The sequence below is a fragment of the Nannobrachium achirus genome (genome assembly GCF_963921795.1).
Source record: "Nannobrachium achirus genome assembly, chromosome: 16".
NCBI classification, from domain to species: Eukaryota; Metazoa; Chordata; class Actinopteri; order Myctophiformes; family Myctophidae; genus Nannobrachium; species Nannobrachium achirus.
Window position 1 is genome coordinate 24,409,168 of NC_137823.1, and position 23,632 is coordinate 24,432,799.

Genomic DNA, 23,632 nt, shown 5'->3' on the forward strand with positions numbered 1-23,632 from the left:
GACATGAATCCAAAATACAGGATGATTGTGCTGTCAAACGATGAAACTGGAATCTATGAAAAGGTTGTGGGGGTCCCTGCTTCATCGCTCTCTCAACTAAGGGGTCCTTGGCCTGAAAACATTGAAGAACCCTGCCATAGAGATTTAAGCCTAGAATCAAGCCATCCAGGATCCTACTGATTCATCATCATAAAACATTTGATTCTATGAAGACAGATAATAATATTAATACTTTTATCATATTCTATATTTAATAAATACACTTTGTTTTACGTTTTTCACAGAATCAAATGTTTTATGGTCATGAATCAACAGGATTCTGGATGGCTTGGTTCTAGGCTTAAAATAATTGATGTAAATATTTTTGGAAACCTCGATGGGAAAAATCGGATCCAAAATTGAGGAACCGGGATCGGTTCCATCACATTTGCTACTGTTACTGGAACCCTTTTTTGATCACACATCAGAGCTGGTTGTGGACTTCTGCCATGCAATACCGGTGGTTCCCAAACTTTTACATTTCATGGACCACCATAACTCTGAGAGTGTGCATTCTGTGCAACATTTGGTTCCATTTGTACGCTCTCTTGCAGACCCCTTAGGATCTAGAACTCCCTATAGGAATCGCTAAAGGGAACCGTTAAGGAATCGGACCGTTAAAGGGATAGTTCACCCCCCAAAGATACTTTTTTCCTATCGATTACTCACCCTAGACTTCAGACTTCCTAAGCCAATAATTTGATGACCAGCAGTGGTTCCCTATGGAGACACAAAGAGCCTGCTTTGTTCCCTGTAATGAAGACACAAATTGAGTCTCCTCAAATTATTGGCTTATTAAGAATGCAACAAAAACAAAGACATATCCATGAATTCAAGTCTGCATGGGGTGAGTAATCGATAGGAACAAAATGTTGGGGGTGAACTACTCCTTTCAGAGGTAATCGTTTAGGAACCAATCCGAACCCTGCATGCAGGGGTGTCGCACCAAATTGTGGGCCCTGGGTACTTTATTGAAGAATAGCAGATATACAAGCTCACAGCGCGGCACCGAGTGCCACGCTGCAAGCTTGTAGATCTGCCATTTTTGAAAAATCGTGAAAACTTGTGCAAGTCTTTGAATATTTCAAATCCTTCTAAGGTTTTTTGAAAAACCTACCGGTATGTTTCTGTCAGTGGTGATCAAAATGTATCATGTGAAGGACCCCCAAAATGATATGTATTTGGCCATGGACCCCCATCTCAAAATGTTGATTTCCAGGGACCCCCCAGAAGCAAAATTTGAGTTACAAATGTTTGTATATCTGCTATTTTTCATCAATAGCTAAAGTACAAAATAATTCCAGGCCCCTCCACCTTGGGCCCTAGTAACTCAGTCCCACTTTTCCCCCCCGTTGTGACGCCCCTGGCTGCACGGCAGAATGACTGGATCAGGGCCCACTTGAAACGTCTAGAAAGTGTTCACTTACAGTAAGTTCCCAGTTCCCACCCATCTGACCACTTAATGTGGCTGCCGTGTTAAGTGGACATTGGGTGGGCCGTGTGCTTTTTCAGAGCATGTTCATTTAAAGGATCTGTCGATCAATTGTGTTCCAGCTCAGATCAATGGAACTAATGTGGTATACATCACGTTCCGTTATCACAATGATAACTCATTTTTCAAGGATTTAAAGCAGGGGTCTTAAACAGGGGGCCCGGGACCCCTAGGGGGTCCTCAGAGTTACTACAGGGGGTCCTCCAAATCTTTGTGCGATAGAAACTTTTTTCCTCCTTTTTTATATTAACCACTTGAACCCTAGCGTCCATATTCGGAGAACTTTAGCCAAAAATAGCAGATCTACAAGCAGATCTACAAGCTCAGATCAAGCTTGTAGATTGTCTATTTTCGGCAAATAGCTTTGGTGTAGAGGGGAACAAGAGCAGACTAAGTACAGAATGAAAGGTCAAGTTTATTAAGTATTGACGGTTAAAGAATCCAAAATACATTGATGATTGTGCCGTCATTGTGATATGGAATCTATATTGATTGATTGTTAGAAGTTTGCATAGGAAAAAGTACAGTTTCATGACGGTACAGTTCACTGGTACAAGGTCTACTAAAAGGAGATCCTAGAAAAGACTAAGCTTATTTCCATAGGAAACCATTGAAGTATCTCATATAACATTGAATGACAGACGGCTAGAACACAGTATAGTCAGGAAAAAAAAGGGGGAAACAATTTAAAAATAAAAAAATAAAAACATACAGTATAGATAAATACAAAGAGGGGTCAGGGGAGGGTAGGGCTGGGCTATGTTTGTTTTTACCAGTTGCAAACTGCTGCTGCCTGTAAGTGGTTTTTCAGGGCGATTTTAAAGGATGCTAGTGATCCACACTCCTTTAAGGCCTTCGGTAAGGCGTTCCACATTTTTGTGGTATAGCAGAAGAATGAGTTTGACCCTTTGGTGACTCTGGGTTGAACGTGATCTGTGGGGCTGCCTCTGGTGTTGTAATTATAGACATCCTTAACCTTTATAAAGTATTTTGCCAGGTACATGGGTATCTTAGTGGTGTAGTGTAATACTAATATCTTGTACACCAGGTTTTTTTTAACAGGTTATTAACAGGTTGTGGGGGACCCTGCTTCATGTCTCTCTCAACTAAAGGGGTCCTTGGCCTGAAAACGTTGAAGACCCCTGGTTTAAAGAAAAAAATCTAACACAGTTTGAAGTGAGCAGTGGGTCCCCCCCATGTTCTAAATCCTAACAGTTTTCTGAAAATGCACAGATTCACACAGACACATAAATAATACATTCATTATAATTACAAAAACAAAACAAAAGTAAAACTATCAGTGTTATGTGTGACTAGTATGAAAGGTCACCTGACCTGGTCAGTTCAGTTCCATGAATACCACCCCACTGGCCACTGGCCCTGATGGCTGAAATGCCCATGGATAAAGAGTGCACCACCACCAATCGCTGGACAAATCGCCCAACCTGCGCAACAGCGCCTCCAAGTGGGAAACACACGCTATTGTTTTGGGTTTTACACGGTGCGCGTGACGTCACGATTGCAATTCCCATAGACTTGCGAGGGAGTCGCACCGAGGAGGAGAGTATGGGAGGAGGCAGAGGCGTCAATTGGGTATGGCAAGCTATGGCAGCTGCCATACCTTGGCTACAGGGGGGGAAATAATAAAATGTACTTTTCATCGTGCCTGTTGCTAAGGTATGGCAGGCTTGGCAGCATGACTGGTGTCTTTGCAAGACACCAGTCATGTTGCCATACTTTAGCTTTTGCTGAACTGACGCCACTGGGAGGAGGTGGAGGAGGAGGGAGGGAGGGAGGAGGTTGGCCCAGCCTGCTGCTTGCTGTACTGCTAGGAGAGCTCCGTCTCATCCGATCTCCACCAACCAACCCCGGTGCAATAAGCTAGCAGCAGCAGCCTTAGTGCACAACTCGCTCCTTATTCTGTATTAGATCTGATCCGGGCCGGGGACGGGTGGAGACCCATCGTCGGGCGAGTTGATCGCTGATTGAGGTAAGGTAACAACAATTACCTAGGCTTTATTTTTACGAAAATCCTGATTTCACGCACACATTATTATGGAACGAATGCCTGGCTCTCCAAGCAAGGACACACACACACACACTGTGATGATGTTAGTTAGCCTGGTATGGTGGTGGTTGTGGTAGTGCTGGAGCTTTAGCAGACTCACACACACAGGGAGGCTGCCTGCCTGCCTTGTCACACATTCACCGGGGACAGACAGAGAGAGGGAGAGCGAGGAGGCGATTGATTGTTCGGGTCGGGACTCGGGAGGAAAAGAGAGTCGTAAACAATAGCAGCAGCCACTCTGCTGTTGTTTGCTGTTTGTTATAGTTTGATTTCCACGAGCGAGATTTATTTATTGTTGTATTTTATCCATGCAAGCTGTGCAGAACAACACAGAACCACGTAAGCCGGGTTTTTTTGTAAAACAATAATGCGTTCATTTTGACAACAACAGGCTATAATAGGGACAGGCAGCAGCACCCACCCACCCCAGCGGGGTCGGTGCATGTCAATTATGTAATGAACCTTGTTGTAGTGATCATGCCAGCTCTAGCAGCAGAATGCTGCTGCTGGCATTATCACTACAACTAAGGTTCATTACACAATACACACACACACACCGATATGTACAGTCCAGTCCAGTTAACACAGAAAGACATCACCCACCGGGCTGCACAGTCAGAGAATGCACTCGTGCGTGTATTAGTTGACCCCCCCCCCATCCATGCACGCATGCATGGGCTACATACTGTACGCATCTTGCTGCACTGTTTTCAATAGGAAAGTCAATATGCCATTGTTTGTTCATGTTACATACTGTATAGGCCTTGAATCGGGGATGCAAACATCATAATGCCTGTGGTGCTTGTGATGAATCCAGTGGCAGTGTGTTTTAAAAAGAGACACCATTAAGTGGTGGGATTGGCCTCTTCGGAGAGGCCCTACCACACAGAACATGCTCAGAGTTACAAGTTGTGTCCATTTCTGCCTATGATGAGAGTTTACAAAATGTAACCAAATAATAGACCCTATATCAGCCGGTTACATTTGGCACACTAGCACTTAACCCCTACAATAGCCCCCTATATAGCAGTGTATGTGTCATAATGCAATCCCAACTATGTATTTTGAGAGCTTATGGCCAAGTGAACACTGTCATTTGAAGTTGGTTGGATGATTATATAATCACTCTGAAGCTTTTTTGTTCTACTGCTGGAAGAGTTGTCAGGCTAAAAAGCCACAGGATTTAGGATCGTCTTTGAGTCATAAATTGAAAATAATAATAATACTAAGAACAAAAAAACTACAACATTACAGTATGTCTCCATTTATGAAAAGAATGTCACCTTTGGGCTCTCTTTTACATAGCAGCGTTTTTATGAGTGAGTTGACATAGTTAAAGAAGTTATGCCACATATCATAGATAGATACACGCATTCATTGTCCTAAAGTGCAGTCCTGTTCTTTACTGACATCCTGCAGTAAAAGTTTCAGTGAGAGAGTGAGTGAGAGAGAGCAAAGTCCTTCCAGGAAAAAGTATTTAACACCAGTACCAGTAGTTATTGCTGTCAGCGTTGAATACTAAAAGACATGGCCATGGCCACTCCTTGTATCTTTCCGTGGTTATTATACGATTATAATACCACTTTGTTTGAATGCAGGTGTCAGCGAGTGTGTTTACCTGTATGCAACATTATGGAAATGAGTCCACGCTCCTGATAAAAAAAGTCCATGTCCATCCATACCATGGCTCTTGTTTTTTATAAGTTATTTGAGTACACCAACACTAAATAAAAATATCAGAAATATCTGAATAAGTGTCTCTGTTGAGTGGAAACCTCATATGTACCAAACTGTTACATTTTAGGATTCACATTCAAAAGTATCAAAAGTAGAAGATCTACAAGCTTGAAAGAAACGTGTTCATCTCTTGTGCTAAAAATAAGCTATTGCGATTATCTCAATTAATTGCGATTAGGCGGTTATGTAATAACTGTGACAGGCCCAAATGCCGATTACACCTCGCCAGAATATTGTTTTGAAGAACTTTCACTTTAGCAGAGACGGATCATCACCACACCAGTGGAAGGGGCAGGGCGTGCACCTAGTGTCCTGTTACTGGGGGTGAGAGATACTGTAAAGACAGGGAGAGTCCGGGACCTCCATTGAGTCCCCCCCCCACCCCCCATGTGCCTTTGTAATTAGTGGAATATGAGCTGTATTAGTCATGCCTGGCAGGGCAGACCGCGGTCTCGCGGTGCCTGTGATGAAGAGTTTCACCTTACACACACCGTCTGTGTGTCAAGAGCCTTCACACCAGATGCTTTCCTAATCAGGGGTCTTCGACGTTTTCAGGCCAAGGACCCCTTAGTTGAGAGAGAGATGAAGCAGGGACCCCCACAACCTGTTCATAGATTCCATAGCACAATCATCAGTGATTCATGTCAATGTGTGCTGTTTTCAGATATTTAACCACTTGAACAGTCAATACTTAATAAACTTGACCTTTCCCTTTGTACTTAGTCTGCTCTATTTCCCCCAAACCTCTTTGCTGAAAATAGCCGATCTACAAGCTCACAACGCCTCGCAGCGTGAGGCGTTGTGAGCTTGTAGATCGTCTATTTTTGGCTAAATTTCTCCGAATATGGACGCTAGGGTTCAAGTGGTTAATATAAAAAAGGACGAAAAAAAAAGTTTCTACCGCACAAAGATTTGGAGGACCCCCTGTAGTAACTCTTGAGGACCCCCTAGTGGTCCCAGACCCCCTGTTGAAGACCCCTGTTCTATACCATTGCTGTCAGGGCAGAAACTTCCTATATGTCCATATTTGAACTTTTTGTCGATTGATCATACATACAGTGTCCCACTCTTAAAGCATCAAGAGTAGCTGATCTGCAGGCTCGAAATGCGGTGTTGTGCTACTTTTGCTTTTTGAATCTTGAAAAGTAACAGTTTTTGGGCCTATGAGGTTTCCACCCGACAGAGACAATACACACACGCACGCACACACAGAGGTCAAACAATTATAAGTGAAACAAGTTTGGAACATTTGCAAAGGATCAGTCAAACAATTGGAAAGTTATGCACTTTTTATTCTTTGGTAAACATTGTTGAATACATAATGTAGTGACATTTATCACAAGGACTAGGCACCTGTCCTGCAGATTACATCTATTTAATGATTTTCCTATTTAAAGGAGTGGTGTGCCCAAATATTATTGGCTCAGGAATGTGACAAATACAAACAAATCTCCTTGAATTCTAGGCTTATTTGGATTTGTAATTGATATATAAACCAGTAAGACTCCCTAATCGGGAGATAAGCGACCCTCAGGTCGCATATACAAACTTTAGAAGGCAGTTGTAGCAAATCAGGAGGGAATATGGGAAAGGGGACAGATCCATGTTGATGACATGACTTTAGAGATACTGTGTACCGCTTTGCGTGATTTTAGGCCAAAATCTGTTGGAGCAGTGTTGAAAAATGTGTTTTGCAAAAATCGGCCTGATGGTGGCGCTAGAAGAGGTCCTTGTGAGAAATGAGAGTTCAACGTGAACTGAGAGGATGATGCAAGACTGCGAGTTTATACTGTAGGTCCTTGTTTCTCAAGTTTCTCCAGGGGTTCCATTTGTAAACACTCAAGACGAGTTATACAGACCCGTAAAGCCCCTATCAGAGTCCAAGGTGAAGAGCTATCCACCGCAAATTTTAGGTGGAAAGCTTTCCACCTCAAGTCAGAAAATAAGTGAAGGCCATCATAGTCAGTCACGGTGAAGTCCTATTCACTGTGACTGACTGGTCTAGATCGACCAATCAGTGAACGGGGTGAAGAGCCTATCTGTCTGAAAGTAAAAACAGAGAGATGTGTCGGGACTCGCGGTGGAAAGCTCTTCACCGCGAGGAATGACGTAACGTTGTAGTTTTATGACTCAAAAAGACTACACCGCGGTGGATAGCTCTTCACCGCGGTACTGACTCTGATAGGGGCTTAAGAGTCCATTTGGACCCTCTGGTGGTCCATGGACCAGACGTTGAGAACCAGTGGTTTTCAGGTGATTCAGCCTAGCTAAACATGCAAAGGTACCACACCCATAGTTCTGGTTTGTAAGCCACCTGTAACCATGACTACGCACACACAGTCAAAGGCCTGTCACAGTTATTACATAATCGCAATTATTTGAGATGGCCCCAATTATTTTGCATAATCGTCATATTCTTTTCTATACATTTTCATATATTTTCATTTTGAAAACATTCAAAATTCAAAAAGGGTGGAAACAGCAGATCTACTACCTTGTAGTCGTAGCTTGTAGACTGTCTGAAAGTTATTAAATATGTCAGTCGTTTCTTTAGGTCATATTTAGGTCATTTGTAACCCCGTGCAACTTCAAATCCTAAAATCCAAACAGAAATGCACCTTTCTATTCATATATTCCATATATGTGTTCAACAAAAGAATAGAAATACAAATAAAATACAATTAAACCGTTAATCGCAAATTATTTGTGTGACAATAATAATGGTCATGTAAAGTAGGGGTCTTCAACATTTTCAGGCCAAGGACCCCTTAGTTGCGAGAGAGATGAAGCAGGGACCCCCACAACCTGTTCATAGATTCCATACATAATACATATAATTCATTGTTTGACAGCACGATCATCAGTGTATTTTGGATTCATGTCAATTTGTGTTTTCATATATTTAACCACTTGAATCATTAATACTTAATAAAGTTGACCTTTCACTATGTATTTAGCCTGCTCTTTTTCCCCTCTACACTAAACCTCTTTGCCAAAAAATATCCGATCTACTAGCTCACAACGCCTCGCACTGCGAGGCGTTGTGAGCTTGTAGATCTGCTATTTTTTTGGTAAAGTTCAGAATAAGGACAGTAGGACACTAGTGTTCACGTGGTTAATATTAAAAAGGAGAAAAACGTTTCTTTCACACAAATACTTGGAGGACCCCCTGTAGTGACTCTGAGGACCCCCTGTTGAAGATCCTTGATGTAAAGAGTACATAGAAGCCTGTCCCTGCTGCTGTGTGCAGGGTCACGTGTTGTGGTGTGACCTTTGGGCCCCCAGAAGGCCTGCTGGTATGGAGTTTATAGGCTCACTCACTCACTGTACCAGGCAGACAGTGCCTCAGCTACAGTAATTACCTCACACCGGTTGGTCTGCGCGCACGTGCTACTGCACTGTGTGTGGACACGCCAAGGCGTTCTAGCTGTTGTTAGCTGGGTTAGGCTTAAAGCTATACTGTGTAAGTTGCTCAACTGGTGGTCTGTAGCAGTATAGCAAACCGCGGTCGCGTTTGCTTTTTTCGTCCGCTTTTCGCTCGCGGACCGGGCCGTCAGACCACCGCGTCCGCCTCGCCTCGCCGAGACGCTTTCAATGAGGTCTCCCGTGTCCTTCTACGAGCAGCGGTTGGGGAGTTACATGCTAGACTCCTCCAGTGTTCCTGAAGGCGTGTTTCCTAAACCCACCAGAGAGCCCGGCAGTGTATGTTCTGCGCTGTGATTGGCCGGCAGTGTATAACCCTCGCTGTAATTGGCCGGTAGTGTGATGACGCAATTTTTCCGCGAAAACCGGTCCCAGGCAGGGATCATAGAAAACATATAAAGAGAAGGCTTTAGAAGCTGAAAATAACGGAGTGGGGGTTCTAAAACTTTAGCGATTTAACAGCTAGGACCATTTTAAGATTTATTTTATAAAAAAAGTTACATGGTATAACTTTAACACCTTCTAAGCCTGGCCGCACTCCCTCGGACTTCCTACTGGGTCCCATCAGCCAATCGTCTATTCCCGTACTTCCCCGTAATTTATGAAATTAATCATAATTTTTTGAAAAATACAGTCGCAGGTCGTGCTCTGTCTCTTTAAGAGACGTTGTGCAATCGGATCACGTCAGAAACGTGATGACGTCATCGGCTGGCTCTGCCACTGGCTCCACGAGCGGCCATTACGTTCCCCTTCACTGTGTGTGCTGCAGCCTGGTTTAGCCCATCCCCTCGTCTTTTTCGACCAGACGACAGGCGAAATCAAGGCTTCGGAATGAGTGGAATACATGGAATTAGATCGATGTGCGTGCGACGAGGACGTAATGTACTTTCGAACGCTGTTTTTTCTCGCGGATTACCCCATCTCGCTCCATGCAAATGAACGGCAGAAATACAGCCAGCAGCAGCTTCCAAGTAAGTGGCCGCCCAAACACGTAGTGTGTGCACGTCCTGCTGGCTTGCACTGAACGACCCGCGCGCGTTGTTTATCATTTGGTGTGTTTGTTTTTTAAAATATGTTTATAAATAAAACGCTGATTGCACGGCAGTACCGGGGTTCAGGGGGTTCTGCCGGGGCTTGGAAGGTGTTTTAAAGTACTACCCTGAAGAAGGCCGTTAGCTGCCGAAAACCTTGGTTTTCATTACTCTGCGTCCAGAATAGAATATCAGTGTGCATTGTGCAGCCACCAGTGGTGTAAATGGTGCATTTTTTTAAAATATTCTGTGTGTGTAAAAAGTGACTAAGTACTCAAGTACTGTACTTTTGTAAAATGTTTAGGTATTTCTTTTACTTTATTGAAGTATTTCACATTTTCTGTACAGAGGCAAATATTGTACTTTTACTCCACTACAATTATTTGAAAACTTTATAGATTTGGATTATTATTATAAAACCTACATTAACTCAAGTAAATGTAGAATTCCATTCTTTTACTTGAAACCACCACTGGCAGCCACTTTATCTCTTGAAGACTATCATTAGGGTTAAAGCAGTAGCCTAGTAAGCCTACCTGTGCTTGTTGCTGAAACAGCCTGCTGTTTCGACGTCAATGATTTTGTGTGGGGTTATGAATATTCGTGTCATTTTAACTTTCTCTCTTGATCAGTATGAATATTAGATCAAAGAAAAATGGCAATAAAGGTAGGAGTAGTATTGGGACTGTGAAAGGTGACACAGTAACAGTTCATGCTTTGGAAGCAGGTGCCACTTCCTTGCAAAAGCAAGACTGTTCTTAGCCATCATATTTAGGATTGTCACTCTTGATTATAACATTTTGCTTGATGATTAACTGTCGCTCAAATAATTGCGTTTCTGTCGTTGAATTTTGGAACATTATGAATAAAAAAATAATCTTTGTTTGGCTTTTAGGGTTTGTAAACTAAAGTTGCACAGGACATACAGTATATGACAACTAACTTGCATAATTCATGAAGTTTATACTTTAAAAAGAAAAATCATCTTTGCGCGTGTTGACCGGCTATTTCCACTATTAAAATGTTTGAAATTTTGTTTGTATCCCCAAAAATATTTGTGATGATCTCAAATTAATTTTGATTAGGCGATTATGTAATAATTGTGACAGGCCTACATGCACATTTGAGGCATTTAACTGACGCTTGTCAGCCAGAACGAACAGGCAAGTCAGTTTATTTTGTGTCACTGTGCTGTGCCTCCAGCTGTTAGTGCAGTGAGACATCCCTGTTGACTCTAGCGTGATGCACTTCTGGGCTATGTTTGTTTAAATCCTCATGTCTGTGTTGACTTCCGTTGCTTTGATGTTGGCTTCTACAACCATATGAACGAACCCTAGCGTCCCTATTCTGGGTGCGAACATTCAGCAAAAAAGAAAAACGATCTACAAGCTGACAGACAATCACCACTCGCTGCATTCTGTCTTTTTGAAAAGGACATTTTAAGAGAAATATCAGATCGTTCTTTCTAATCCTTCTTCCCCTATTCGAAACATTGCAAATGACGGACCAATTACAAAGCATTTCACTTTACAGGCTGACAATAAAGTTGAGGTTGATATTTAGCGTAAAGGAGAAAAAAGGACAGGGCCTAGTTTAGAGCCTTGGGGGACTATATAGGCCAATTTAAGTGGTTACGCCCATCTCGTAGCTCATGCTGCAGCTTTATGCAAGGGAAACTTTGACAGATGTTTGAATCTAGCAGCCCTCTAGCTCAAGCTCACTCGGTTCAATTCAATCCAAGACATGGCGCGACTTTGCCCTTAATTAAGTTGCTTGTCGCCCTGAGGCGTCTTACTAGTAAAAACTGTTGACAAGCTTGAGTAAACACTTCTTTATTGGGAACATATGGACTGACACATGTCGCAGTGTTGCCTGCTCACTAGAGAACAGTTTGGTCAATGCGGTGAGCACCTTATATATTGCATTTGTGCATGTTTGGAGCAGCTAGGCGGAAAACCGGGCTCAACCAGCAGTGATTCCCCTCTCCACCTTATAACTCTTGTAGAGAGAAACGTCTTCAAAATAAAAGTTCTCTACGAGGGTTATAATTTAGGCTAGCCTGGAATCGTACCTGGGACAACCAAGTGCTATGGCCACTTTTGAAAATAACTGATCTACTCCTTCATGAAGTTGTGAACTGCTATTTTTCTGCTATTTTTGAAATATTTTCTAAATTGTTAATATTTTTACCACCTTAGTTTAATGACATGCCCTAATATAGGGATGCCTCACTGACTCATTTATTTACTGCATTTTCTAGTCGCGTAGAAAGAGAGAAAGAGGTGTTTGAGCTTGTCTTCTATGGGGACTTCTTCATATCCTATTCCTAACAACCTTCTCCTTGTGAGACCAATGTGGTTTCATGCCCCATTGACAGTGTAGTAGTTGACGTCTATTGCTGCTCATTTCCTGGTTAACTACTCCGATGTTTTGGCCAATTTGCACTTTGATTGTTATCCTTGTGTGACAAATTGAGCTAGCAGTTAGCGTGTGTACACTCTACAGTATGTGTTGATGCGCTGTGTGAGAGCCTTGGCCAGTGGTTCTCAAAGTGGGGTTTGTGGAGCCCTGGGGGTCCTTGGGGATGTTCCAGGGGGTCCCCAGCAAAATCTGGCAGTTAAAAATGTCGGATATACAGGGCCTCTGCAAACCATTTTGGTGCCTGACCCACAACTGGCTGTCGTCTTTTGGTTCCCTTTGTCAGTGTGACTCACAGCGCGTTGTGTACGTCATAGTAGTGGCGGCCCTGCGGATACACAAGCTCACAGTGTGTCACTTCGTGCCGTGCTGTGAGTTTGTACATACAGTATATGTACATCTTTCTCTTCTGGGGCTCCCCGGCATGAAACGTTTTCAGATGGCGGTCTGTGGCCAAATGCGTATCGTTTTGGGAATTGGGGGTTCTTCCTTGACATAAAACAGTTTGAGAAGCACAGTGATCCAAGGCTGCATGCTTCTCGTCTTGGGGAATACAGGGAATAGGGGCTCCATTCTTTTGTTCCTCATTGTCTCCTGCTCAGTGTCTTATCTCAGTGTCTCTTGCACTCTGACGCCACAGAGACTTCCTGCCTTATTCCTCCTCATGTCTGCTGTCTGTCTGCACAGTGTCTCTGTGGGTCCATCCTGTTGGATAGGCTGCTCTGAGGAAGTGAACTCTCATAGGAGACGCAGATTATACTGACCGACTACATGCTTGAGAGAAGAAGAGATTTCTGCCAGGGCAGCACCCTTAAACCCATTACAACAGGGGTCTTCAACGTGTTCAGGCCAGGGACTCCTTAGTTGAGAGAGAGATGAAGCAGGGACCCCCACAACCTTTTCATAGATTCCATATAGTTTCATCGTTTGACAGCACAATCATCAGTGTATGTTGGATTCATGTCGATTTGTGTTTTCAGATATTTAACCACTTGAGCCGTCGTCATTACCTAATAAACTTGACCTTTCACTCTGTACTTAGTCTGCTCTTTTTCCCTTCTACACCAAACCTCTTTGCCAAAAATAGCTGGTCTACAAGCTCACAATGGGCGTTGTGAGCTTGTAGATGTGCTATTTGTGACTACAGATCGCAGAATATGGACACTAGGATTCAAGTTGTTTATATAAAAAGGATTGGAAGATTTGGACCTCCTGTTGAAGACCCCTGCTCTACAGCCAATCAAGATCAATTCCATGTTATTTAGACACGTCTATGCTTGCTCTTTGGCTTTGTGTGATAGTAACCTTTTTAGTTTCATTTCAACCCTATAGCATCCCTATTCTGAGAGGAACATTGGCCAAAAATAGCAGACCTACTGTATAAGCTATTTTCAGCAAAGAGATTTGATGTAGAAGAAAAAAGGAGCAGATCAAGTTCAGAGCCAAAGGTCAAGTTTACTTACGTGTTGAGGGTTTAACTCATTTAAGACGAGAAGAGAACCCCTTTTAGGGTTGTTGTTGTTGTACACTACAGTATATAGCAGCATTCATTTTTTGTTATTTTTTAATTCAATATTTGAAGTTTTTCAGAAAACTTAGGTTAGGATTTAGAAGGCATTTTTAGAATCAGCCTCAGTCCTAAATAGGTTAAGTGGTTAAATGTCCAAAAGCATTGATTACACAAGTTAATGCTGATAGTCAACGAAGCCATCTATGAAATTGATGAAAAGGTTTAATCTGCAACATAATTGTATAAGACAGTGGTTCTCAAAGTGGATTCCAGGGACTCTGTGGGTTCCTTTAGGGGGGTCTAAATGTACCCATACAAGTCTGTAACTCTGACAGTGTACAAATGTATACTGTCAGAGTTAAAGGGAGACATTTGTTGAAATTGAAAAGTTTGAGAAACATTTGTATAAGATGTAGTGGTGGCCTCCCTGCCTCATCTCTCTCTCTGGTCCTTGACCTGAAAGAACATTGAAGACCCCTGCTCTGAAGTGACTTTGTGTTGTGTGTTGTGTTCGACAGAGTTGGGCTGAGAGCAAGCTGTAGAATTGACAGTCTTCCTTAGTGTCTCTTCAAAGAGCTTTCTTTAGGTCCAAAAATAGTTATTTTTCCGCTTTCCTCTTTTCAAAGAAGGTCCCTGCAGGAAACCTAAATGGATTCTGGGGCTGATTTCGATTGCTTGACTTACCGTAAGCCCTTCCTCTCGTCTTGTCTGTGTAATGTACAACTTTTCAGCTGCTTATGGGATGGATACATTTTATTGGCGTTAGACTTCGACTCGGCAAGACGGTTCTGGTCAATCTTTAAGCTGTGTCACAGGGCTTGTACAAGCTCAGCACTTTAAGACCAGGAAATGAAAGGCTTCTGTGCTGAAATCATCAAAAATACCTTTCAGTCATTTACAAGGGTGTGGGTGAGTCAGGTGTGTTTGTGGGGAGGAGTTTAAACGTGTCACTCGGTCATTTATAGACTTTGAATCTATCTGACATAAAATGTGTGTGTGCATGTAGGATATATTATACACACAAAGTTTTTTTTTGTAAAGTAAAGCCCTGCTTCAACATACAAGACTGACAAAACTTGTGAAAATACTAGAAGATCTATAAGCACACAACGTCTCGCAGCGCGAGGCGTTGAGAGCGTTGAGAGCCCTGTCCACGTGTGGAATTGTCCTTGGGCAAGACACTGAACCCCGCATTGCCTCCAATGGTGTTAGCTTGCCAGTTGCCACCATTGGTGTGTGAATGTGGGAAGTGAGGACGCTGGCGTCGACGGTTCGCCGCTTCACTTCCCAATGTATGAATGAATGGATTAAATGATTGGTATAATTCTTGATTAAATGATTGGTACAATTATTTTAAATTTGTTTTGTTATGTAAACAGCACAGGGCTAAGTTACATACTATGCTTTGAACAACTTACCTTGTACCGTTATTCCCTATTGAGCTTGGCACATTTCCTGGGGCAAGCAGCCCAGATCACACATGTCACATGCGTCTTCTTATTTTTTGCGTTTGAAACTACATTGCAGTGCACATCATGGGCTGATCACTGCTTGCCTCCTGTGAATTGTTTTATTTTTATTTTTGTTTATTTCGTTGCTGAGTGAGGTCAGCACTCAGCAGACAAAGTGACGTGAGTGAGATTAAAAAACCTGGGTTAAATGTGCCAATCTCAACTGGAAACAACGGTAGATCTGCTACTTTTGGTCACATATAAAGACATGCTCAAAATAGGGATGCCAGGTTGAAAATGGTTAAAGGCCTTATATTAGTGGAGTCAATGACTCAGTACAAACAAGCATATGACATAAACGTGTGGGTGTGTTGGGATTGGGAAGGGAAGGCCCTCTGCGTGCGTGCGTGCATGCGTGCGTGCGTGCGTGTGTCCATGTCCACTCATGGGTGTGTGCACTGTGCAGTGGTGGAAAGTAGCTACGTTTACTCAAGCACTTTTACTTTATTATTTCCACTTTTCAATGGAAATACTCCACTGCATCTTTATTGTGCTTTTTACTCAACAACAATTATTTGACTGATTTATTAGGCTACCTTTCTGATTTACTGTAGATTATTATCACAAGACATACTTTAACCGATTGAGCACAGTTTTTCACATTGCACTGCATTGTTAGATCGATCGTAGAACAGAACTGTTCTTGATACATTTGGAAATAATGTGAGTACTTTACTTTGGTTCTACTGGAATTATATTTTCATGCAAATATACTTTTGTATTTTTTACTCAATACTGTTTGAATAGTTTGAATACAATACTCTTACTTACTACTCAGTCTCAGTGTACTTCTTCCAACTACACCCGTACTGGGTGTGTTGATTATGTTTGAAAGGAGTCACCTGTTTATGGGCTGATCCTCCCCGCACGCGCACATACGCACGCACACACACACACTCCCACCCTATGTAGCACCGTCTGGGTGAACAGTTGAGTTCAAAGAATGCTAAGTGACAGTCATTACAAGTGATGGAAGAAGTATCGCAATTTTGACTTAAAGGGGCCTACTGGTCAAGGCGCATACCACATGGGCACCGCCACATAGGCATGGTTGCCGCGGCGTCGCCGGTTCAATTCCTGATCCGGACGACCTTTGCCGCATGTCACTCCCCATCTCTCTCTCTCTCCCTGTTTCCTGTCAGTCTACTGTATACTATCAATAAAAGCCAAAAAAAAAAGAAATTATAAAAAAAGGGGCACTACACCACTTTTCAACCTATGTTCATATAATTGGTCCTCACTCAAAAATAGCTTTTTTTTCTTCTTTTTTTTTCAGAGGAGGGCTGTGGGCAGGTCAGAAACCCATCGTCTTGTGACATCATTGATTGCCAATCCAGCTTATAGAAACTGCAGGCTTTCTATTCCTGAAAAGTTGCAATTTTAAAGTGGAAGCCATTGTTCTCGCGATAATAAAAATCTAAATATGTTTTTTGATTAATTGTTTTTTTTGGAAAATGATGATGTCACAAGACGATGGATTCTGAACTTCCCACAGCTCTCCTAGGAGACTTGGACTGAGTAGAAAAAAATGGTGATATTTTATCATGAACATTAGTGAGGACCTATTATATGAAGACAGGTTGAAAAGTGGTGAACTACTCCTTTAAGTAAATAGTGGCGTTTCCATAAAGCCTCTTAATGTGCATTAAGGCTTTTACACTTAAATCTTTTTATGGAAACACTTCAAAATTCGAATAGACTTTCATTATCCGCAAAAACCTTTATGCTTTTGGAGGAGGTGGATTTTGAGGCTTTATCGAAAAAACGTAATTTGCATTAGTGTAATGGAAACACGAAGTGAATAAGTTTTGAATGAAAATGCATTGAACTTGCATGATATCGATTTGGCTGAAGGGAGCTACCAACTTGTTAGCGCTGTGTTCCCTACTACTGTACCTTGCATTGGATGTTTATTTTACGGCTCCGTTGTGTTCAAGCCTCGTCCGTCACATCATCCAAGTAAATCCTGGCTAACCCTTCGTCATCACACCGTGTTGCGTGCCAAAAGTGGCCGATCTACAAGCTCAAAGCAGCTCGCATCCGCGACGCTGCAGGATGAGTGTGCAGCGAGTCACAGCAGTGCTCACGTCTCGGATTCGGTCTGAAAAAATCAGCCCCATCCCAGCTCTGTGCAGCACTGTGTGCAAGCCCGCGGGAAGTATTTACAGCAGGTCGGTCAGACAGACCCAGGCAGGAGCTCCCAAGAATCACATTTCATCAGTTTAATGGAAACAGGCTAAATTCGCTTTGTCTTAATGCGCATTTCTGATAATTCGCCTCCTATATTCGAATACGTTTATGGAAACATGACTAATGTTTCACCACAATGCAGAAATAAAAGTAAAGGTCTGGCATGTATTTGAGTAAAAGTACAAAAAGTATTGGCATAAAGGTACTCATTGAGCAGACTGTCCCATTAAAAAAATATAGGCTATATTCAACATTTTCCAAACATTTTAGATATTTTCCATACATTTAAAAAAAGAAAAAGCAGATGTACAACCTCGCTGCGTGGCATGACGTGACGCGCTGTGAGCTTGTAGATCTGCTATTTTTAAATGGCCAATGTAGAAATGGATAAAGTGGTTTTAATGATTGTGATGCTCTCTGGACCACCACTGCCACTGATGTACAGTGTAGCTGATAATGCACTCACGGCAGAGCTCTTGTGCTTTGGATAGAAGCATGAATAAATAAATGAATAGAGTATATATTTATATATAGCTTGTGGGCAGACTGGGGGGACATGAACAATGCAACATTAATGGGGGCAAAGATGTATATATGGATGGGGCGTCACAAAAGCAATGTAAACTGCTGCAAAAATGTCACAAAAGTGAAAAATCTGTAAGGTGCTTTTGGATAGACGTGCCATATATTTGAATCCTGAAAAGTGACAGTTTTGGGCACCCCGACATGGACGACATAATAGTCTTATGGTTTTCAGATTTCCAGGCCATTGAGCACAGTACAGGAAAGTATGGTATTCTATAACAATAAAACGGACATATTCTGAAATAAAGTATTCCGGTTGTAAATATTAGTGGGCAGGACAGGATTGATTGTGGAGGTTGTGGAAATTCAGCAGCCACTTTGAATATTTGATCATCCAAAGTGCTTTTAGTACAGAAAAGAGAAGGTGTGGCTGGCTGGCTGCGTACCAGAGTTTGGTGGAGTGAACAAACCTGCCATTAACCATTAATGGGTTGTGGTGGTGGTAGCGTCACGTGCTAATTGCGATTGATGTGCGGTCGTGGACTCATGTGACCTGTGGCTTCAGCGAAACCGGCTCTAATGACACGGTGATCCTCTTAAAGGCAAATGGCTGCACGGCAGGACAGTTTGTCACACTAAATGCTTTTAGAATAAAGGATGCCGCACTGCTCTTAACCACTTAAGCCCTTTTTTTGTATTAAATACTTTATCGTACGGCGGTGTTGCGCTGCAAACATAGCCGATTTGCACACTCGAGACGCTCGAGGCTACTATGCAGTGGTGGCAAAACTACTCATATTTCTTACTTAAGTAAAAGTATCAATATTGCAATGTACAGTAGAAAAACTCTGTTACATGTACAAGTCCGGATTTCAAAATTGACTTGAGTAAAAGTAATGGTATCAAAATGTATCTAAAGTACCAAAAGCAGGAAGTACTCATTATGCAGAATGTCCGTTTTCACAAGTTTCCAAATGTATAACATGTATAAAAAATTGCTATTAAAAGAAATGCAGATCTACAAGCTCACAATGCGTCACATCGCGACTCATTGTAAGCTTGTAGATCGTCTATTTTCAGATGGCCAAAATGTATACAGTATAGGGCTGAAGTGTGTAATGTATGTTTAGTAATAATAGATTATACATTACACACTTCAGCCCTATCAAAATCCACAAAGTAACTAGTAACTAAAGTTTTACAATTAATTGTAGTGGAGTAAAAAGTACAACATTTGAGTCTGACTGAGATGTAGGGGAGTAGAAGTAAAAGCATAAAACAATGGGAATGGTAAAGTAAAAGAGCCTCAGACCTGTACTTAAGTACAGTACTTAAGAAAATGTACTTAGTACAGTATTTTACACCTCTGCGACTATGCAAACATAAATGCTATCATTTCAAAACAATTGCCAACATTATGTAACAGTGGTGACACTTGACAGGCCTGCTGATGCAGGCTCTGCCGTGCTGTGATGGAGGCAGGTTGCTTGGTGCAAGGGGTCACCACAGGTCATGTCAGCCTGTCAGCATGGTGCATAGCCTCTAAACAGTGAACGCATTCACACTTACAGTATTACAGTCAGTGAAACACACACACGCAGCGCTCTTTGTTTATTTCCTCTTCACTGGAGTTACAGTATGTTGTTAACCTCTTAACTCATTCCCTGTCTCCCCCGATAGTCCCGAGAAATTTTAAATGTCGTTCTCTGCCAGGCCCGATAGTCCCGAGAATTTGCTTTTATATAATGTAATGTTTAATTACACTCTTCCCCAGCCCGTGACAAAGTTTTAGCCTTCTGTCATAAAGGGAACCAACAATATCACTCATCAAAGTGAAAACAAGAGTGTAATAATGTATAAATCTCAATAAAAATGAATAAAACTCTCAATAAACCACAGTGAATGCATTTAGCGTGGCAGCCCGCAGAGTGCAATCAGTGGCACACTGGGCACACGCATGTAGAGGGATGTGGGGCAGGGATGTGCAGAGAATATTTAGAGAGGCAGGGGCTGACATTTCTAAAGGGGCCTTTTGGTGGACCATTCTTTTAGTTATGGTATGGGGCAGGGGCTCAAGCCCCCTTTGATGTCTATGTGTGTACATGCCTGGTCCCTGGTGCAGGGGCTAGCAGAAGCGACGGAGCAGCTGGATCTGAGACCATTTTGCACAAATCAAACAAAATCCAGTAAAATGTTCACTTGGAAATCCATAACCTGCCACATGGGCCAACAGAACTCACAGCTTCATAACCCCCAAAGTCTCCACGACAAAATATTATGTCCCAGCCAGACAACAAGATCAGAGCAGGAGCGTCACAAAGTGGGACTGAGTCTGAGTTACTAGGGCCCAAGGTGGAAGGGGCTTCATTATTTTATACTTTTGCTATTGAAAAATAGCAGATCTACAAGCTTGCAGCGCGACACTCGGTGCCATGCTGTGAGCTTGTATATATCTATTTTTGAAATCCCCCTATGAAGAAAATTCATGGGGGGGCCGCAGTGAATCCTTGTACCCAGGGCCCAGCATTTGGTCCGACACCGAACAGATCCTCAGCCTCTCTGAACCAAACCAGGGGCGTCAATTGGGTATGGCAGGGGTATGCAGCTGCCATACCTTGGCTACAGGGGGAAATAATGAAATGTACTTTTCATTGTGCCTGTTGCTAAGGTATGGCAAAATGACTGGTGTCGCGCGCGTGCAAGACACCAGTCATGTTGCCATACGTTACCTTTTTCTGAACTGACGCCACTGAACCAAACAACACCACTACAAAACACATAGAAAGCCTGGTGAGGCGGTTACAAACAACACAGACATCACCTACTGGACAAGATGCAGCGCCGTCGGCCGGTCCACTCGACCAACAAACGATCTTCAAGCCCTGCTACGGGAGTGGAGAGGAGAAAATATCCCCCCCGGCGGAGTTCTCAATCAGGCGACCATTGTTCTCGGTCTGAAGAAAAGCAACGCGTCGCGTCCATATAACTTCCATCGGTATGTAACAAAACTGGTGAAAATAGCAGATCTGCAAGCACACAACGCCTCGCATCCAAGCGCGACCATGGAGCCTGATGGAGGAGTTGTTCTAGGTGTATTATATTCCAGTTATCACGAAAGGGTCGCGTCCAAACTCCCAGCGGTGTAACAAAAAAAAGGAGTGAAAACAGCAGATCTACAACGCGTCGCGACGAGTGGAATCCAACAGGAAGAAACGCAAACACGGCGATCGTCATTGTCAGTAAGTTTACTGTTGTTGTTTCCATCCTCCTAACCTAAACTAACTGTAACAGTTAGTTTACCTAGAAGACTCTTCCTCCTCACTTGGCTGATGCTGCTGCGTGCGTCCACCCTATGGCGTGCACGCGCAATCGCGCATGTGCGCGTGTTTGAGGCGCGCCGCGCAACAAGTGCTTGCAGCCTGAAGCCGTGAAGGAAGGAAACGAGCTCGCGCCTGGAGCAATATCACCACTGGGCGTGTGTGATCGCTGCAGTCTGTTCCGTTCTAAAGCCCGCCTACTGTATCCGGTTATGTAACACTCACATGCATGCAAGACACGTTTCCGCATCCGGTATAGACCCAGGCCGGATCACCAACAAGCAGAGTAACTTGATTGCTATCAGTTCTCTACCAAGCCACTGAGGCAAGCCAGTAGTTTGCGCACATCAACAGAGCTGCTCTCATGCTCTGTCAGAGCATGAGAGCGATTCAATTCAAAGGAACGTTATTGGCATGAGAAAACATAGGCTACGTTTACATCACCAAAGCAAGTGTCAAAATGTGATCTGTGCAAAATAAAACACTTGAATGTTGAATAAAAGGTAAAAAGCTTATTTCTATTTGTGTGAAGTCAGTATGACGCCCTAAGGGCAAGAGGTGACCTATTACAGCCCTATTACACTATTCCAGTTATTGCCCTATTACACAATTACACTTATTACACTAGTACACTTATCTGATAAGTGCCTGACGCCATAAATACAAATATCAACTGAATTATCCACTTGAAAAGCGATCGATCACAAAAAGGTCAATATCTCCAGTTTTTTCAATTATAGCTGGATTTTGGTCAAAAATGGCTATTTTGAGATGGCTGCAACTATAGAAAAAAAAGCTTTTTATTTTATTTTTTTATTTTTTGGTGAGACTAGAGGTTGTCCTATTTCATTTCAGGTACTGTATGACATTGTCGAAAAAACACAGAATTTAGGAAAAATGTCAATATAAAAAAAATATATACATTTTTTTATTAAACAAAATGGCAGGAGAGCCATACAGTCAATGTTAAAATGGCGGCCAATGTGTTAAACACTATATATACGTACGTACTATAAATAGCAAAATATTGCAGATCTACAAGCTCACGGTGGATCCAAATGTTTGCCTGCTTTTGGCCTAACGTTTGCCTGTTGGCTGTGTGTGACGGGTACGTGAGGTTAAACAGACCGCCATCAAACGCTGCGGTCTCACTAGCGACTACAAGGCTGCAAAATAATAATTTCCAATCAGCGTCCCTCCCCCTAGGACATGGGTCCTCAACAGGGAGTCCCCAGAGGTCTCGTCTTTCGGCAAATGACATTCCTGATCAGAGACAAGACAGTAGCCTGTGACTTTCCCGGCACGCACTGTAGACTTCCGTTGTAAACTGAGATCATTAACATAATATTCAAAGTCAGAACATTCATTGCCAAAACCAACTTACAGTTGCTTTGGGAATTTGTTTCTGTGTGCTCAGACTCAGACATAACAAGAACAAGAAGAGTGAATAAGTGACATCGCGTACAGTAGCGGCAAGATCAAAGAGTGTCGTCAACTTTTTCAGTGGGACAGGATGGAGCTGTCACCTCTCGTCTCCGGTCCTCTCTGCTCTGTTCTAAAAGTTCAACTGCAGAGCGGCAGGGGCACTGCTGCTGAATGCATAGCCTATATGGCAGTGGTTCTCAAACCTTTTCATGTCAACGACCCCCAAATTGACACTTATCAGCCCGCGGACCCCTATTTGAAAAGATACCAGGGACCCCCATAAGAGAAGATTTTTACGACTCTAGCAGTGATTCTCAAACATTTTCATTTCAAAGACCCCCAGTTTGACATGCATTTTAGGCTACGGAGAGTGTACAAATTGTTCCATAACTCCTTGATTTACACACCCATAAGGGTCCATTTGGTTCCTAACTATCATTTAGCTGGGGACACCCTGGAACTCCCTCAAGGACCCCTGGGAGTTCCCAAACCCCACTTTGAGAACCAATGCTATAGGGGAAACACTGCCAATGGAAGCCAGAGACATAAAGATGCAAACTGACAGGCGACACTTGTCACCGCATGATGTGATGCGTGACGCACTACAAAACAAAACTTGAGCTGGCTGGCATCGCCTTTTTTTTCTGTGTGTCAATGACGTCGTCAGTCAGTCATATGTTTATGTTTCACCATTTATTTTCCACTTGCCTTCTCTCTCCCCACAATTACTGCTCCGTTCCGTGAAAGGGAGAAAAACGTATTCTTGCGTTGCTTTCCCTTTCATTTTCACATTATGGCTTGAGCAACACTGCAATGTAGTTGAATGACCACCCTTGAGTGTTTTTGTGGCTTTATGTCGCCAGTAGTGTGAACAGCACAGCATAATCCTGTTAGTGTTAATGTTGTTGTAGTCATATAATCATGACTGTATTCACACAGCCCGCAT

At 42.7% G+C, this 23,632-nt stretch overlaps 1 protein-coding gene across 4 annotated transcripts in view; it reads left to right on the top strand.

Annotated features, from left to right (window-relative positions):
• The first annotated feature begins 3,390 nt into the window (after positions 1-3,390).
• Positions 3,391-23,632, top strand: part of LOC308301402 (unconventional myosin-VI-like) — a 216,719-nt gene continuing 196,477 nt past the window's right edge. For all 4 annotated transcript variants that reach the window (XM_080745378.1, XM_080745379.1, XM_080745380.1 and 1 more), the window contains exon 1: positions 3,391-3,521. The gene's annotated coding sequence lies outside the window, so the exon portion shown is untranslated. The remainder of the gene's footprint in view (positions 3,522-23,632) is intronic.